The sequence below is a fragment of the Schistocerca gregaria genome, chromosome 5 (assembly GCF_023897955.1).
Source record: "Schistocerca gregaria isolate iqSchGreg1 chromosome 5, iqSchGreg1.2, whole genome shotgun sequence".
In the NCBI taxonomy this organism is placed as follows: Eukaryota; Metazoa; Arthropoda; class Insecta; order Orthoptera; family Acrididae; genus Schistocerca; species Schistocerca gregaria.
The window spans coordinates 446,461,775-446,481,563 of record NC_064924.1 but is presented as its reverse complement, the minus strand read 5'-3'; positions in this window follow the sequence as shown (position 1 = coordinate 446,481,563).

Genomic DNA, 19,789 nt, shown 5'->3' with positions numbered 1-19,789 from the left:
TGTCGAGTTGTTCACGGTGCAATATCTTCCATTTCCGTAAGAGTGTTACGAAGGGCGTCGGACCTCGGCTGAACGTCCATTATCATTCACGACCTGCAATTATGTTGGTAGCAGTGCGGAGCCGTCAGTTGACAGCTGACGCTAGCGCGAAGTTCACTGGCTCGTGCGCGCCTGTCCTCATGTTTATTAACCGGTACCTAATTGGCTCTGCGTGACGCTCGACATGAATTACTGTAATTACGGAGAGTGGCAGACGACTCGTCGTTGATAACGTCTCGTCAACGTCTGCTGCGGCGTGCTTAGTCATTAGAAAGCCAAACTACAGCAGCCTATATGTTTGCAAATACGTGAAGTTTCATTAGTTTCGTTATGCAATAGCCCTCGCTACGACGAACAACGACTTCAAAGGAAACGGAGTCGTGCTTGAAGTCTATGACTCGAAAATGCACGTTCCCTGCAATACAGTATAATGGCAAACGAATACCGATAATCGTCTGCTGCTAGAAATCTTTCACTACATGTATTCGTGTGTATATTGATAATCACTTGTCTTGTGTTACAGAACCTGTCACTTACTCATCTAAAAAATGGTTCAAATGGCTCTGAGCACTGTGGGACTTAACATCTGTGGTCATCAGTCCCCTAGAACTTAGAACTACTGAAACCTAACTAACCTAAGGACATCACACACATCCATGCCCGAGGCAGGATTCGAACCTACAACCGTAGCAGTCGCGCGGCTCATCTGACAGAGTAGCTAATCTTTGGATGCAATTCGTCTAAAGTCTGAGGTGAGCCAGCCAATAGATTTTCTTGGCGGGGAAAATCAGTTAGCTAGGGTTTCATGTTCAGTGAACAAAGCGGACACACACTGTTCGTCTAGTTGGTGTCGTAAGGACTTGCCGGTTAGTTTAATATAGCCACTTGATCTTGGGATAGAGAAATAGGGGCGTTAAGGCAGCAGTGGTCTAGACTATGATGAGTTTATTGTTTGCTTTCGCTGCATTTTCGTAATTGTGCTCAGTGGAAAATCTTTTCTTTATGCGGGATACTATGCAGCTGTATTCGATATGGAAAATATTAGTTCGTTTTTCGAGTTCACAATTTCGTTGGAGCTAATGGGAATCGACATCCAATTTATGTTCAGTCATTGGGGCTTGCAAATTGATATTCTCATTGCTTTTCCGCTCGTTCAGTATTATCACGGAAGTTAACACGAATACAGGATGGTTTCCCTTGGCTTTTGTGTGTGTGTGCTCATGTAAACTCATGTGGTACATTGACGGGTACCCGTGTGTGAAACATGAAGTCTTGTTTTGATTTTCGGATCACCATATTTTCAGTATTCATGCAGTTTGGGATTCTTAGGAACTTCTTTTTCACTTCTCCAATTTTTATTCAGATCTTTACATGTCTTCGCTTAACAATACATTTTCGGACGAACAATGTTTCGTTTTCACATTTCACCCAGAGGAGCAGTAAACTGTCTTGGGCAGTGACGACACTCTCATATTGTTAAATGAAATTTTCAGCTGGTCGTGTGCTTTTGTGTTGCAGTGGAACTTCGAGGCACGTGGTTGTAATTTAGCTAGCATAGTAGTGTAATATTTCTTTATATTCGATGAATTATTCTGGTACAATTATCCCCTTGAATGACGTTTACTAATTTTCTATCTTCATACTCGCAGAATCCATGCGCAATGTATTTTCATACAATAGCTATGCCATGAGCGCAAAATTATTCTTTGTAGTACTCACTCTGGTGGTTGTTAGGAAAAAGCTTCCTAGATTGTCTTCGTGCCGATTAGCCTGAGCATTGTTTGAAGAATTGTAATCTGAATATTGAGATTTATGACAAAAGGTAACTGACACGAAATTGTACGATTAGAAGGGAAATTTATATATACATATATCCTTCATACAAAAGGTGTGTAACAATTTACACTATTTGACCTTTGAGAATTAATGATATTCATCGATACATTGCGCAGTTGTTAATCAAAAGGGAACTTCCGGAAGACTGGATACGAACATGCATTTAATAATCCAAGAGCTCCATCACTTCTTCGGAATGATAACTTCATCAAAGCCAAATATCCGCTTGACCTGAGGTTTCCCGAATGATTACACAACGCTCCCAAAAATACGAGGCATTTTATTTGTACAGATTAGCAGAGTGCCGCAAAGCACGAGCCTGCAGAGAAGAAGAATCATCGTCTGATTTCATTCCAACAAGTAAAATTCGTGAATCATTTTGAGTGACTGAGTTATGACTGTGTTTCCTATTGTGAATAATTGATTGCTCGTACGATTTGAGAACAACATAACTACATAATTACATAGATAGGAGGAAAAATTACAGTAGCTGCAATCTTTTTAATTTAGTAGGTGTTGTAGAATATAGGGTCCAGATACATATGCATAGGAGGAATGAAGCCTATAAGGTACAGACAGCGAGTGAACACATGCACTCTGTTGCAGATATCATGATTTCAGTTTTGTTTTGTTTTAGATTATATTAAAACGCCATTTCATTAATTTTTGTCACTACGTTATCGAAAACTATGTTAGTTACATTTCTCTCGTTTACTTTTGGGTCTGATTTCATGTAAAGGGAAAAATTTCAGCTTAGTATTTAAGTATTCACAGACTATAGTATAATGACAGGCTCTTACGTGACGGTTCAATTGCACAACGCCTAACAGTGGGCCAGCTCGCTTCAAAATCTGAGTTTATAGAAAAACAGATATAAAATGCTACAAAACTGGGTTATTTATAAAGTAATCCGATGTCGCAGCTACAAAATTAAAATTGGTGGCTCCAATATGGCGGAATAAAAACTATTAATTTAGTGGGTTCTAACAAAACTTGGGGTATAATGTACTGCGAGGTCGGTGATAACGAATTAAAAATCGAAATTGCCATATTGAAACGTTTTATTCGATATTTAACTTTTTTCGTTGAAACCATAGTCACATTGCTCGCTTGTGTCATTATTGCTTTCAGAAAGGTTCAGAATGGTTCAGCTGGCTCTGAGCACCATGGGACTTAACTTCTGAGGTCATCAGTCCCCTAGAACTCAAACCTAACTAACCTAAGGACATCACACACATCCATGCCGGAGGCAGGATTCGAGCCTGGGACCGTAGCGGTCACGCGGTTCCAGACTGTAGCGCCTAGAACCGCTCGGCCACCACGGCCGGCTACTTTCAGAAAGGTCGCTGTCAGACTGTCAATTGGGAAACGATTCGAAAGGAAGATCTTTTCTGAACTCTCGAGAGGAATGGATTGGAAGATACCAGAAGCCGACGGAATACGACATGCATCGGTTTCCCAGGGAAGTATTCGTGTGTAAAATCTTCCAAGGGACGCTGGGAATCTTTATTCCGAGCTTCTTACGCATCTTCCAATAGCTGAGCTACCAGCAACGGAGAAGTTTCGATTATAATTGCATCAAGACTATGTGACCTGATGCCGGAATCGGGTGTTATTGTAGAATTTCTGAGTCCGAAGACCCTAATGACATTTTGTTGTGCAGATAATAATTTATGAAATGGGCTAATTGCAATAATGAGAGACTAATTTTTACCATGTGGCACGGCTACACGATAGATAATGGACCGTCCACTATCAAGGTAGTAGAAGAACCATTTACAAAAGTTGAGCAAATCTGAGGACATTTTGTAGCCAACACTTTCGGATTATATGGGCAGAAGTTTAGTTTTAAGCGGATATAAGCCATTAAACCGGTTACATGTCATAACCATGCCCTCTGGAATGTTACCAGTCTTTCTCTATTCTGACAACTAGGCAAGATGACTGTCATACGTTGAGTGAAAAAAATACATAAATAAAAGATTGTACATCAACGAAAGCTGGTAGGCCTGTTTCTACTTATGAAGAATGACGTCTATTAAAATGTCACGCCGCCGGCCGCTATGGCCGAGCGGTTCTATGTGCTTCAGTCAGGAACCGCGCTGCTCCTATAGTCGCAGGTTCGAATACTGCCTCGGAGATGGATGTGTGTCATGTCGTTGGGTTTAAGTAGTTCTAAGTCTAGAGAACTGATGACCTCTGATGTTAAGTCCCATAGAGCTCAGAGCCATTTGAACGATATTTAAAATTTGACGGCAGTCGCATAATAGCGGCGCTAGTAGCGCCACTATTAGGGTGCAAATCATGTTTGCTTTATATTGATATACACGGTGTAATGGTCGTGACAGGTAACTACTTTCACGAGAGGACGTGGTGAGTTATGTTAGTCAAGAAGTTCTTTGAGGTGGCAAAGACGACAGTTTTAATACCTTACTGAGTTTGTACGAAGTCGTGTCAAAGGGCTACGAGAAACTGAATGTTCCTTCTGCGATATTGCTGAAAGACTTGGAAGGAATGTCGCCACTGTACATGATTGGTCACGCGAAAGTACGATCGCAAGAAGACGGCTCCGGACGGCTACGTGGAAGTATTGAGAGGGAAGACGATAGTGTTCGGCTTATAGCTCAGGCACATTGACTGCTTTTTTAGTAGATATTTCAGCATCTCAGAGCAAGACGCCCTGTAGCGTACATTCCACCGATGGCAAACATGGCCTGTGTCAACTTTAAAGGTGTCAAGTAAGAAATCGTGGTGTGGCAGGGTGGAGGTCTGTTGTGTTTTCTGATGAAATTAGCTTTTACCTTGGTACCAGCGATGGCCATGTATTGGTTATAAGGAGGCCAGCTGAGGACTGCAAGCAACCTTCTGCGTGGTAGACACACCGGACCGGCACCTGGAGCTGCTGTCTGTGGTGGGATTTCATATGACAGCAGGAGCACTCTCGCGGTTATCCCACGTACCCTGACCGCAAGTTTGTACATCAGATTGGTGATTCTATCTGTTGTGCTTCCATTCATGAACAGCTTTCTAGGGCACGTTTCCCAACAGGATGCTGCTAACCCACATACTGCTGTTGTAACAAAACATTCTCTACAGAGTGCCGGCCTGAGTGGCCGAGCGGTTCTAGGAGCTACAGTATGGAGCCGCGCGACCGCTGCGGTAGCAGGTTCAAATCCTGCCTCGGGTATGGATGTATGTGACGTACTTAGGTTAAGGATAGTTAGGTTTAAGTAGTTCTAAGTTCTAGGGGACTGATGACCTGAGAAGTTAAGTACCATAGTGCTCAGAGCCATTTGAACCATTTTTTCTACAGAGTATCGACACATTGCATTGACCTACTCGATCACCAGATCTGTCTCCAATTGAGCACTTATGGAACATCATCGGACGACAATTTCGGACGTCATCCACAGCCAGCATTAACCCTCCCTATATTGACCGACCAACTGCAACAGGCATGTAACTCTATCTGGCACCTGTACAACATAATGCATGCATTTCTGGGGATTACAGCGCTTATCAGCAGTTTCCATTTGCAATGGTTTATCTCGCACTTGTCGTAACCTGTGATTGTGTGATGTTAACCATTTACATATGTTACCTAGGCAAAAATATTTTCCCGAAATTTCAGTACTCTAAATAAATTACTTTTTGGTGTTGCGATTTCTTTTCCTATCAATGTGTTTTGAACATGTTACACAAACAGTATCTGAAAAAGTCTTGTCATTTGATTGACAGTTTACAGTCAACTGTCACGGCTTATATTATATCGACTGGAGACGGGATAGACAACAAAGCATTGGGCTAATATGAGCCAGTGCAATCTACACGAGATTTCGCGCGAGTGAAGTTGGAAAGCGCACCTATTTTTGGCCGGGTTTTGAAGCGAGTTGGCTCACAGTGTGCTGTGCAGTCGTTAGAACTTCCTCTGCTTGGGTCCGCCGCGGAGTGCTCTCGCTGCCAGAGAAGTGCATTTGCTGGCCGCAACGACTGGGGGGGGGGGGGGGGGGGGGGGCGCTCCGGCTTACTTCGGCCGGCGCGGCTGCCGGATCCCGCCTCCGCCGTCAGGCGAGCAACGAGGAAACATCGGCTGCTATTAGAGTTGTAAGACTATCGCAGGCCATTGTGTACTTTACCATTAGTTTTGAGCAGTTAAGTTAGTACCTGCGTTACCTGTGCGTTATACGTGTTGCATACCTTTCGGGCGTTATCCCATAACTCTCTCTTTCTTTACCGGTCAATGTCTTACCAGATTCCCATAACAATCGGAAGTGGTAAACCGTCTAAAAACTGAGTGAGGATATATAAAGGGCCACGTAAACTACTACGGAATATTTTTGTTCTTCGTAGTTACCCTCCTGTCTGTTACTTAAAAACGAACAGTACCTACAGAAAAATTGAACTTTTAATGTTTAATACAGGTCTTATTCGGAAATTGTTGATTTGTAAGATGAAACCGAGAGATTTGGTAGTAAAACAAAGAAAACAACACAGATTTATTATGTAGCCCCAGGGAACGCAATTTCCTGAACAAAACGGTAAAAAAGACCGCAAAACAAAAACGTATCAAACATCACTTCAATAATTCTTCGACAGTATATAAAACAAATTTCTGTTACTCATAAACAACTTTTGCGTTTACCAATAATAACAGGAAACTCTTGCCTTGGATCGTGATGAAAGACTTTCATTGCGGTACAAAATAAAACAATAGTTGTATAAATTTTTGTATGTTCGTGCTTGTAAACTGCGCTTGCAACAAACGTAATTATTCTGGTTACTTAAAGTGCCAAATTTACGCTATCATCTAATAAATTATATTTTGTTAGGATATTACATACACGATGGACTAACAATGAGTGATGTAGCAATCCAGTTAAATGCAGTTCTCTGTGTGTGATTTTTAATTGCACAAACTTGTTTTGAGTTTCACGTCAGTTGTTGAGTACTTTAGGTTCCACTTATGATTAAATAGGGTTCCTCTAAAGTTAGCTCTACTTAATACAGTGTGGGATTGTTCCTTTGAACGATTAATTTAGTTTTGAAGGCGTTAATGTAACTGCATGAATACAAATTATGTTGTGGTTTCAGGGTGATGGTTTTAGAAGTTTGTTTTAAATATTGTTAAAGAGTGTGAAAACCAGCCTAACTGGCTCATAGGTCTGGTATCTCCGCTCTATTTCTTAGGTTGTGTATTTGTAAACTCCTGGTGTTCGTATTTACTATTTTAAGGATGTGTCATGGGCTTATTGTAAGTGATATTACTTGTTTGTGAATGCGATATGGAGCAGATCGCTTTGAGTTTGGATTGTCAGACATTCTGTGGCTATAGGAAAGATGTCACATATGAGTTGTTCACAGCTTTCAACCCGGCACCGCAACTCCTACCAGTTACCATCAACTTTTCAATATGAGGATCCAAACAACATAATAAATGTAGATGGAAGCGCCGAACACAATGCTACATTTTTTTCCCACTCTGAAACATAAACACATTGCACCGACAGGGGAAGTTCTCGAAATCAGTGAAGAAACCTCTTAAGGTGAAGATGTAACATACAATTCTCGGCTGCACTGCGTCATACGGTGATATTCTTGGATGTTACGGACTGAAGAGTTGACACTGGTCGTCCTGTGAAAGGGGCCTTTATCGAACGTGGAGCTAACAAGTTGTTTTACTAATTCTGCAAAAGTGGATTCTGGTCGGAGCCTACTAGGGTGGCTTAAATGACAGTGACTATCCGTGTGGCAAGTGTTTTATAGCACCTGTAAGAAAGAAAAGTTCCGGAAGAAAGCAGCGTTTACAAGATAGAGATGGGAGTTACAAGATATAGCATTCTCCTCCTGAGATTGAGTGGCAAAGAATTTCTTGAGTAATAATAAGAGTTACTGGTAGCTTGTGATATCTGGGAGTCGTTCGATAGACTCCCTGGGTGTGGGAAGCAAGTCAAGAGCCCTGTGCAATGGCACTGACCTTTAGAAGTGTTGAATATTTCAAGTAATGAGTTGGTGGTCCTCTGTGGTCGCAAATCTTAAAAAAATTTGCAAGTGCCTTTCTGTGTGTAGACGTGATCTGTGCTGCCACTTCCGATGTTATAGCTGAGAATTGCGGAATAGTGCATGTGCACTACAGTAGCCACTACCTGTAAATCATGTATCTAAAGTTAAAAAAAAAGTCTGCGCTGCTGGCATAACTTAATCCTATTACGTTAAAGGAAGACAACCAGACAGTGTAAAATTTTTGCTGATTTCGACAACTGCATTGTCTTCATCAAAGAAGATGTTGTTGACAGAAAATCTCTCAAAGAAATTGTTGTACCTGATCCGTGCGCGGCTCGTGTTCATGCCGTTTATTGTTTATCGTCTTCTTTTACGGTACTGTCGCCTCGTTTTCTTATTCCATTAACTAGCGTCACTAACTTTTGCCTTACTTGCCAGTGAGTGGCAGCAACAGCGCTTACCGATAAGTACACTGTCGTACTACCTCTGGAGCGACCGATAGTATTTCCGGGTCGTCGTGTCTAGAATTTAGTTGGACCAGGACTGCAGCCTGGCACGGAGCAGCGTCGAGGACGGAGCGCCAGTGAGAGGCTGACAGACATTACTTGCCGAAAGCTGGGGGCGCACATGCACTGTCCGAGTGAAGGAGGCTGGAGCAGGAACGACTGTTGGTTGGTATTACGGTTGGTCGTCTCATCGGTGGAAGTGTATTTCGTCTTTTGATCGTTTCCGTGTGTGTGGCAGTCGGTCGGTGGGGCAGGTCTGGTATCTCCAGGCTATTTCTTGGGTTGAGTGTTTGTAAACTCCTGGTGTTCGTATTTGTTATTTTAAGGATGTGTCATGGGCTTATTGTAAGTGGTAGTACTCGATTGTCAATGGGATATGGGAGCAGATCGCTATGAGTTTGGATTGGCAGACAATCTGTTTATATAGCAAAGATGTCACATACGAATGAGTCTCCGTGGCGCGTAGTCAGCCCGGAGAATCGGGCGGCGTGCACGCGCGGTTGGAGTTGTGAGGCGCTTCTTGCGAAGGTTCGTCGCCCACCGATCCTGGACACTAAAGTCGATTGCTCACTTAACCTACCATCAAGCCTCAACTGCTATCACATCTCTTCGTATGATCTTGGTCGTCACTTTCTGGGAGATTCCAGGGAGCAACAACTTATGTACATTGAAGTCGGCTAGAATCGCAGCCGTCTTCCTGTCGTGTTTAACTTAATTCATTCCTTCATTAGTGAAGTGTATCTGCAGTATCTTCTGCCTTGTGGCTGTTAACGTTCCAGTTACCTGTCCTGGGTGTAGACGTAGTTTTGGCAGTGTATTCTCCTAGTCGTGTTGATGCTGCACAGCACGGCGTGTGGTTTGACAGCTGAGGTGTTGTTGGTAGTTTTGGGCGTTTATTCTGACTTGGCTGGATTGGGCACTAGTATTCAGAACGTTGTGCTTTTGACAGCTTGTTGTCGTTTTCTTGGTCGGGTGGAGCAGAACTGTTGTTCTTGTTGGTTGGTTCGTCGGCTGGCTTTAGGCTTGTCTGCCTTCTGATTAATAGGTTGTCGGTCTGGCTGGCTGTCTCACCCAAACGTGCGTTACTGTTACCTTACCTGGCCGATCCGTGGAACCTTCTAAGCGCCGCTCCTTGTGTTTTACATAGTGATTTTCTTTTTAGTCTCTCTGTGTGGCTTACAGCCGAGTTTTAGCAAGACTTTTCTTCGTAGGCCATTAGCAGTAAAAAAAAGTTTGTTGTTTGGTTTGTGCCTTTCAAAATTAAAATTGAAAATTCCTTGTGCCTAGGCCTTAAGCCGTAAATTGGTTTCAAGTTGGTATGTGGCGTTCAGCCGAGTTTTTAGCCTTTTCAAATCAAAAGTGGAAAAATGTTACCTATGCCTAAAGCCGTAAGAAATGTTTTCTACTCTTTCAGCTTAACTGGAAAAGTCTTTGTCTGGTCTTTAAGCCGTGAGATTGTTTGGGTTTCGTGTGTGGCCTTCAGACGAGGGTTATATGAAGCATTTTAGGATAAAGCCTTTAGCCTATTTTAGTTGAAATTTAGGAGCTCTTCCCTTTCGGCCTTAAGCTGTAAAATAGTTTTCTGCGTGGTGTGTGGCCGTCAGCCGAATGGTGCGGCACACTGTTTTAATGTACCAGGAAGTTTTATATCAGTGCACACTCCGCTGCAGAATGAAAATCTCATTCTGGAAACATCTCCCACGCTGTGGCTAAGCCATGTCTCCGCAATATCCTTTCTTCCAGGAGTAATAGTTCTGCAGGGTTCGCAGGAGAGCTTCTGTGAAGTTTGGAAAGTAGGAGACGAGATACTGGCGGAAGCTAAGCTGTGAGGAAGGGGCTTGAGTATTGCTTGGGTAGCTCGAGTTGGTAGAGCACCTGTCCGCGAGAGGCATAGGTCCAGAGTTCGATTCTCGTTCCGGCACACAGTTTTAATCTACCAGAAAGTTTCAATGTAAAGTGAGCCATAAATTGACTCACAAATCTGAAATGATACCGAGTTTTATTCAAACCGAAAACGGGTGCAAAAGCTGCCTAACAGTTGGCAATCGATCAGTCAGTGACGCCTAGTGAGAATCTCGTGTAAAATGAGCTGTAGTGAGAGAAAGAGTGTCACATGATTGCTAGCCCGTCTGATAGGTACCTGTAGGAAGGTACAACTTTTATTCAGAATGCCGCTCCACCACATATTGCTAGGCGAATGAAAGATCTCTTGCGCACATCCTTTGGTGAGTATCGTGTATTGAGACGCCACTTCCATCGTGCATCATCGTTGGCCTCCCAGGTCCACAGATCTCAATCCGAGTGATAATTGATTGTGGGTTTGCACGAAGTCCCAAGTCTACGCCGATCGTCCGACCTCATTATGGATGCTAGAAGACAATGTCCGATGGCAGCTTGTCACCGTACCTACTGATATGCTGTGCAGTGCTGTTCACAAAGTTGTCCCTCGACTACAGGTACTGTTGATGAAGAACGGCCAGCATTTTGAGCATTTATTATGAAGAACATCATCTTTGTTAAAAGTCAATTGTTCCGCTAATTATTGCTTTTGTATCATATGAAGCGCTATATGTTAATCATTTTCTGAATTTATTCTATTTTAATAAAATCCCATGAGTGCCAATTTTACCTTTCTACCTTACATTTTGTGAGGTGCTTAATTATCAAACCAATACAGACTTTCGGATAACCGTTCGTTTACAGTAAGAAAACTTACTGTGACGCAGATCGTACCTCGCCGGTTGATCAGACTTTTTCTTCACTGTTGTCACATTCGCCTGCCTGCGTCATAAATTGCACTATATTTGCCTTTACGGCTACAAGAACATCATCAAGTAATGGCAGAGTCACAGTTCCAGATGCTTAACACCAGACATTCTAGGAATTTAACATCTGCCACGTGAAAAGGAAATAATGGTAAGGTGCTTCTGATGACACGCATGTTTACCGAGCGAAGTGGCGTAGTGGTTATCACACTGGGAGGACGACGGTTCAAACCCCTCGTCCGGCTATCTTGATTTAGGTTTCCCGTGATTTCCCTAAATCGTTTCAGGCAAATTCCCGGATGGTTCCTCTGAAAGAGCACGCCCGACTTCCTTCCTCATGCTTCCCTAGTCCGATGGGACCAATGACCTCGCTATTCTGTTTGGTCTCCTCCCCCCAAATCAACCAATTAACCACGTATATTTAAGCGAAATACGTATTCTCCCTGAAGTTTTTCTCCCCATGAGCTAAATGCAATTGATCTTCAGTGAGTAACCTGTCTATGTCATCCCCCTAGCTTCCAGCTCCAAGTATACAAAAAGATATCTTTTGTTTCGGAATACCACCAGTTGACCGCGAACGTTCTCGGTTACCACCTCTATTATTTACGTGTGGGAAGATGGTTTACCAGAAACTCAGTGATAAAATGGATATAATCTGACAGACATATACCAGTCATGTAAATCTTCCTAGACGACATACTCCTCTTTCGATGTCAAGGGGTCACGTGGCTTGAATTTGTGGCGAGGCATGCTGTATATGTACAACAGCTTTCTTAGTGTAGAGCTCAACTCTTTCGGAATCGATAATTTACCGTGTGGTAATCTACACTGAAGAGCCAAAGAAACCTACACCTTCCTAATATCGTGTAGGGCCCCAGCGAGCACGCAGAAGTGCCGCAATACGACGTGGCACGGACTCGGCTAATGTCTGAATTAGTGCTCGAGGGAACTGACACCATGAATGCTGCAGGGCTGTCCACAAACCCATATGAGTATGAGGGGGTGGAGATCTCTTCTGAACAGCACGTTGCAAGGCTTCCCAGATGTACTCCATAATATTCATGTCTGGGGAGTGAGATGGCCAGCGGAAGAGCTTAAATTGAGAAGAGTGTTCCTGGAGCCACTCTGTAGCCATTCTGGACATGTGTGGTGTCGCATTGTCCTGCTGGAATTGCCCAAGTCCTTCGGAATTCACAATGAACACGTATGGATGCAGGTGATCAGACAGGATGCTTACGTACGTGTCACCTGTCAAAGGCGTATCAGGGGTCCATATCACTCCAACTGCACGCGCCCCACGCCAATTCAGAGCCTCCACAAGCTTTAACAGTCTCCTACTGACATGCAGATTCCGTGGATTCAAGAGGTTGTTTCCTCACCTGTACACGTGCCTCCGCTCTATAGAATTTGAAACGAGTCTCGTCCGACCAGGCAGCATATTTCCAGTTATCAACAGTCCAATGTCGATGTTGACGGGACCCGGCGAGACGTAGAGCTTCGTGTTGTGCACTCATGAAGTGGGCGTTCGGCTCCGAGAGCACATACCGATGGTGTTTCCTCGAATGGTTCGCACGCTGACACTTGATGATGAACCAGCACTGAAATGAAATCAGCAGCATTTTGAGGAAGCGTTCCCTTTTGCCACGTTCCATGATTCTCTTCAATCGTCATTACTCCCGTTCTTGCAGGATCTTTATCCGGTCGCAGCGAAGTCGGAGATTTGATGTTTCACGGTACATTAGTGAAATGGTCGTGCTGGAAAATCCCCCTTTCGTCGCTGCCTCGGAGATGCTGTGTCCCATCGCTCTTACGTCAACTATAATACTATTTTCAGATTCAGTTAAATCTTGATAACCTGCCATTGTAGCAGCAGTAACTGATCTAACAGCTGCGCCAGACTCTTGTTATATAGGCGAGGCCGAACGCAGCGCCGTATTCTGGCTGTGGTCGTATCTCCGTATTTGAATACGCATGCCTACACTAGCTTCTTTGGCGCTTCGACATTGTACTTGGCAGCAGGTATGTGACCAGGGAATTAAGCCCCCTTGTTGATAGGGTGAATTTTGGCTGTGAAAAACCTTCTTTTATGGAAGGGTAGATAGTACTTTTGCAAGAGAGCGTGGTTGTTCCGGGGGTGTAAGAGTCTCACCGCCCTGCATGCCTAACATAGAGTAACTAGCACGGGGAATACAGACCCGAGAAGCTGACAACTTTTATGTGTGTGGCAGCCAGAAAAAGGTCTATATTCAGCTGTGCGTAATAAATAATGACTGAGATGTCCACTGTCTTGCGTCCAATAATTTGGTCTGCACCTAAAGTTGTAAATGTATGGATACAATGGCTCCCAATACGGTTCAGCTAAAGAGCATCGCGGGGCAGTGACGTTGTTGGCGCTGGAAGTGTCGCCAGCATCGAGGTCGTAGTAGGTGGGACAGCAGCCTCTCTGCCACGCCGCTCGCTGTCTGCAGCTTTGGCAGTTCGCAGAGACGGGCCGCCCTCCGTGGTTCCGGCGCCAGGGCAGACTGCCGCTACCTATATATAGCGGAAGCGGGCGCGACGGCGCCCTCCCTCAGGACGGAGGGTCAGCGCGTCACGCCGCTAATGAAATTACCGCCACATGTGGCGTGCTGCCTGCAGCACATGGCGGCGCTGGGCGTCTCACCGCCCGGAAAAACGGCGCATCAGTTGCTGCACCGGTTCCGGGAGCAATTTACTCACGTGTAAATTGTACTGAACTAGTTGGCAAAGAGGAACTAATTATGTCCACTCAGTCAAACAACAGAATTCTGAAAGGTGATCTTATTTCATCATTTTAATATCCCACATCATCCCATTTCATTCGATGGGTAGGCGAACGAGGGCCCTTCAGCAGTTACGGTCCTTAAACTTCTTCGATGATTTCCCACGTATGTCCTTTCACACTATATCATATTTCACCATATCCTTATCTGAATCTTAGTGTTTCCTCTTGGTTTTCTGTCTCTGAGTTTTAGATCACACGTTAGTCTAGGTATCCTGAATATTACAGCACCATATATTAGTATACAACCAAAAAAAAGTGTTCAGATTTGTGTGAAATCTTATGGGACTTAACTGCTAAGGTCATCAGTCCCTAAGCTTACACACTACTTAACCTAAATTATCCTACGGACAAACACACACACCCATGCCCGATGGAGGACTCGAACCTCCGCCGGGACCAGCCCCCCAGTCCATGACTGCCGCGCATCAGACCGCTCGGCTTATACCGCGCGGCAGTATACAACCATATACCAAACATCTCACATACCTGTATATTTTACGTACACTTGTTGCCACAGACTAAATGGTAAAACGCAATGTTAGTAACATCTGTAAGAGTTTAAGTGGTTAATCAAATAACAGAGTAGTATTTCAAAAGTAATTTGCCGAAAGAAACTGTAAATAAACAGCATATCTTAGAATTTTCATAAAAATTGTGCGTTTCATGGAAAACTAAAATAAAGATCATACAAAGCAGTATCTTTGGAAGTTATGGAAATTTTTAACTAAAATTCGAATTGTAATTAATAAGAAAATCAACATTATATTATTGCATTATTGGATCCTACATAAAAATACTATTTTGTACAGAAAGTCGCGAAATCCTCGATAACCATTATTATGTATAAATGTCGTAATTTATTCCATGTGACACCACAGTAGTACAAACTTATGTAACTGGCCTTTAAATTGCAAACTTACGAAATGTATTGTAAATAGATATATTTTCTTATTTGTCAAACTCTGTTCGCTTCATAGAAAACTAACGTAAATGAGAAGATGAAGCAATATATCCGGAACTTGTGAAAACGTCAACCACAAGAGCGAATTTGTAATTAAGAACAAAATCAATGATTTATATTTTGCATTATTGAATCAGATATAAAGGATTATTTTGCACAGTAAATTACTTAATGCAACAAACACAAGTACGTATCAGTTTGGCAGTTTATTTCATGTACAACTACTGCAGCAAGAACTTTCGTAATTAACTTGTAAGTACTTGTTTGGCAATTTCAACAGTTATTGTTTTCTTTACTTAATTGCTATATACACTCCTGGAAATTGAAATAAGAACACCGTGAATTCATTGTCCCAGGAAGGGGAAACTTTATTGACACATTCCTGGGGTCAGATACATCACATGATCACACTGACAGAACCACAGGCACATAGACACAGGCAACAGAGCATGCACAACGTCGGCACTAGTACAGTGTATATCCGCCTTTCGCAGCAATGCAGGCTGCTATTCTCCCATGGAGACGATCGTAGAGATGCTGGATGTAGTCCTGTGGAACGGCTTGCCATGCCATTTCCACCTGGCGCCTCAGTTGGACCAGCGTTGGTGCTCGACGTGCAGACCGCGTGAGACGACGCTTCATCCAGTCCCAAACATGCTCAATGGGGGACAGATCCGGAGATCTTGCTGGCCAGGGTAGTTGACTTACACCTTCTAGAGCACGTTGGGTGGCACGGGATACTTGCGGACGTGCATTGTCCTGTTGGAACAGCAACTTCCCTTGCCGGTCTAGGAATGGTAGATCGATGGGTTCGATGACGGTTGGGATGTACCGTGCACTATTCAGTGTCCCCTCGACGATCACCAGAGCTGTACGACCAGTGTAGGACATCGCTCCCCACACCATGATGCCGGGTGTTGGCCCTGTGTGCCTCGGTCGTATGCAGTCCTGATTGTGGCGCTCACCTGCACGGCGCCAAACACGCATACGACCATCATTGGCACCAAGGCAGAAGCGACTCTCATCGCTGAAGACGACACGTCTCCATTCGTCCCTCCATTCACGCCTGTCGCGACACCACTGGAGGCGGGCTGCACGATGTTGGGGCGTGAGCGGAAGACGGCCTAACGGTGTGCGGGACCGTAGCCCAGCTTCATGGAGACGGTTGCGAATGGTCCTCGCCGATACCTCAGGAGCAACAGTGTCCCTAATTTGCTGGGAAGTGGCAGTGCGGTCCCCTACGGCACTGCGTAGGATCCTACGGTCTTGGCGTGCATGCGTGCGTCGCAGCGGTCCGGTCCCAGGTCGACGGGCACGTGCACCTTCCGCCGACCACTGGCGACAACATCGATGTACTGTGGAGACCTCACGCCCCACGTGTTGAGCAATTCGGCGGTACGGCCACCCGGCCTCCCGCATGCCCACTATACGCCCTGGCTCAAAGTCCGTCAACTGCACATACGGTTCACGTCCACGCTGTCGCGGCATGCTACCAGTGTTAAAGACTGCGATGGAGCTCCGTATGCCACGGCAAACTGGCTGACACTGACGGCGGCGGTGCACAAAATGCTGCGCAGCTAGCGCCATTCGACGGCCAACACCGCGGTTCCTGGTGTGTCCGCTGTGCCGTGCGTGTGATCATTGCTTGTACAGCCCTCTCGCAGTGTCCGGAGCAAGTATGGTGGGTCTGACACACCGGTGTCAATGTGTTCTTTTTTCCATTTCCAGGAGTGTATATATATATATATGTGTGTGTGTCTTGGTGTGGGTGGGTGTGACCTGCAGAGGCAAGCACATAGAGGTATTAGCTGTTGTGAGTTTTGTTACTGTTTATGGAGCAGTGGAGAAAATCCAAAATAAATACCATGAAGATATAAAATGGTCCTTAATTTTAGAATACGTGAATCACATAAATTATGTTTACTCAGGCTATGAAGACAGATTTACACCCAGGATTCTACGTAGAGGAAATGGTAGTCCAGTCTACTAAAATTTGTCGTAGCGACAAAGGAAACTAGTTTGAAAATTCGTCACTGGTTGTATTTAAAGTAAATCATTGATTAGTAGAAGGTACTTCATATAATCAATAGGTCGCGTATGTCCATACCATCTCAGCCGGAGCGAGATTATTGTGTCTTGTAGTCCTACTGCTTAAACCTGTATCAGGATTACGTCATTCCGGATTCACTCCCTCCATGTTTTTCCGACCATGTTAGGAACAAACCTCATCTCAGATGCCGCATTTCTGCTGACGTCTTTAGTTCTCATGGTACATGTTTCACAACTTTACATCAAAATGGAGATTTTATGAATAACTCTCTTGCATTTTAGTGGTACTAACCTGTTCCATAGTATTTCTTTAACAATTTGATAGTAACCTTGCCTGCTTGAATTCTATGATTTATTTCTCTACAGATCTAGTATCCAAGACATCATTGTCAAGATGTTTCAGATGTTGGATCATCTATGAAAACAATATCAAAGAGTCGAAATTGCAATCGGACCACTCATGGAAATATCTGAGTGTAACACTTTGTGGAGGTGTGAAAGGGAATATTCACTTAGGCTCAGTCGTGAATAAAGCGAGTGGTAGACTCCGGTTTATCGATAGAATTCTAGGGAAGTGCAATCAGTCTACAAAGGAGACTGCGTATAAATGGCTTGCGCGATTTGTTCTAGAATATTGCTCAAACACGTGGAACCCGTACTAAATAGGACTAACAGAGGATATTGAACGTATACAGAGATGTCACTGTGTGGTATCTTTCAAATTTTTTCACTTTTTTTTTATTACAGTGGGTAGCCAGCCCAAGACTGAATAACCATTGAGCCAACGAGATCACATAGTCGTCAAATGTATTTACGTGCTATGAAATGGACGAAGAACGAATTTGTACAATGGTACAGGATATAAACCAAAAAAGTAGCACTTGGACGTGAGCGGAATCGTCTAAAAATTTAGAGGAAGGAATATTTGTCATCCACAACCAGCTGCTTAAGAAATAAATATTTAGTACCTGTTTCGATGGACCGAACATCATTGGCTGTTATAAAATTGTAAATGAGAAGCACAGTATTGTTTATGTTCTGCAGGATTTATTTTTACTTATTTAACCGGTTTTCTTCATACAAGGCGGTCATCAAGCCTTAATTGACTATCTTCGTCAAGGAAGCTACAATATTTGTAAGGAAGCATTGGAAAGCCTATTACTAATTTTGAGTGAGACACGAAGACGAAGTAAGCGTTATCTTAAACTGTGTAGTGGTAGTACAATTAAAAACTTAATAGTTGAACCGTAAATAAATACAAAGAGAGAAAACCAGTGAAAACATAACAGTTAACATGAAGTCTAGTACATATGCAACAACTTGAACTATCATAACCAATGAAATAAAATCAGTCCTTAAGAGCGCTAAAGTATAACTTGAAGGTGTAGTACGTATGGAAACAGATACAGGAAACTGACTAAAAGATGGAAATGACAGCTGTAACTGCACGATATTAGGAGCAGGCCTACACAGGCAATTACAATGAAATGAATAAATATATTTTTCTAAGGTTTTCATATGTTTTCTGCCATTGTACTGGAACAAAGGTAAATGAGTTCACTGCAAATGCAGTGAATAAGATCTTTACTCTGTGTTATCTTTGGTTCATTTGCTCGCCAACCAGCTGTATTCTTATCTGAGGCGTAGAAGCGAGCAGATGACTTTTTAGAGAACGAAATTAGATATTTGTGGAACAAAGAAGGAGATTTGACGTTTGTGAATATGAGGAAATTATATGGAATACTTTATTACGGATATGAAAACTTCTTTGTCAACATCTGTTATTGACCCTGTCGATGGAGAAGACTTCTGGAGGAATTTTTCGAGTTAACCAATGCATGAACAGGAATTAAATGTTACTCAGAACTATTAATTGAAAGAAAACTTTGACCCTCAGGAAACGAATAACATTCATGATGAGTGCTAATTTCATTTATTTGTGATAATTATTTCACAAACAATGGAATGTCTGCCAATATTTGTATTGAGATAATTTCGTAATTGTTAAAGTCTTTTATGTTGTACAGACTTTTTGATAATAATCAGAGCTTAATTTTTCACGAACGACTTCCTTTAAAGCAAAACCCTCCGCCATCATTGTTAGAAAGGCTTTCAATATTTTGTCGTGTGTGAATTGCATCTTATGCTAGACGAAACTACAGACAGCTTCTGACAAGCAAAACCCTAGTTTTGTAGTGAGTAGTTTGTTTTTTCTTTACCTGGTGCATCTGCTGGTGTCCATTTGCTTTGGAGAACATCGGTACACCAGACACGGAACAGTACGTCTGCCAATATTTGTATTGAGATAATTTCGTAATTGTTAAGGTCTTTTATGTTGTACAGACTTTTTGATAATAATCAGAGCTTAATTTTTCACAAACGACTTCCTTTAAAGCAAAACCCTCCGCCATCATTCTTAGAAAGGCTTTCAATATTTTGTCGTGTGTGAATTGCATCTTATGCTAGACGAAACTACAGACAGCTTCTGACAAGCAAAACCCAAGTTTTGTAGTGAGTAGTTTGTTTTTTCTTTACCTGGTGCATCTGCTGGTGTCCATTTGCTTTGGAGAACATCGGTACACCAGACACGGAACAGTAAGTTGAGCATGAGGTAAGATACTTTTATTTCAGGGCAGATCTCATTTTGTATTTCTATGAGGGAACAGCACATAGGCGGAATTTTCAGTGCTGTGCTAAATAAGCAGATTAACTTACTGTGAACAGTGTAGGTATCTCGAACAGTTATTTGTGTGGGTATATCGAGTCAGGCATTTGGACTTCATTTTATGCATTTTTCATAATGTACAGGGTGTTTCAAAAATGACCGGTA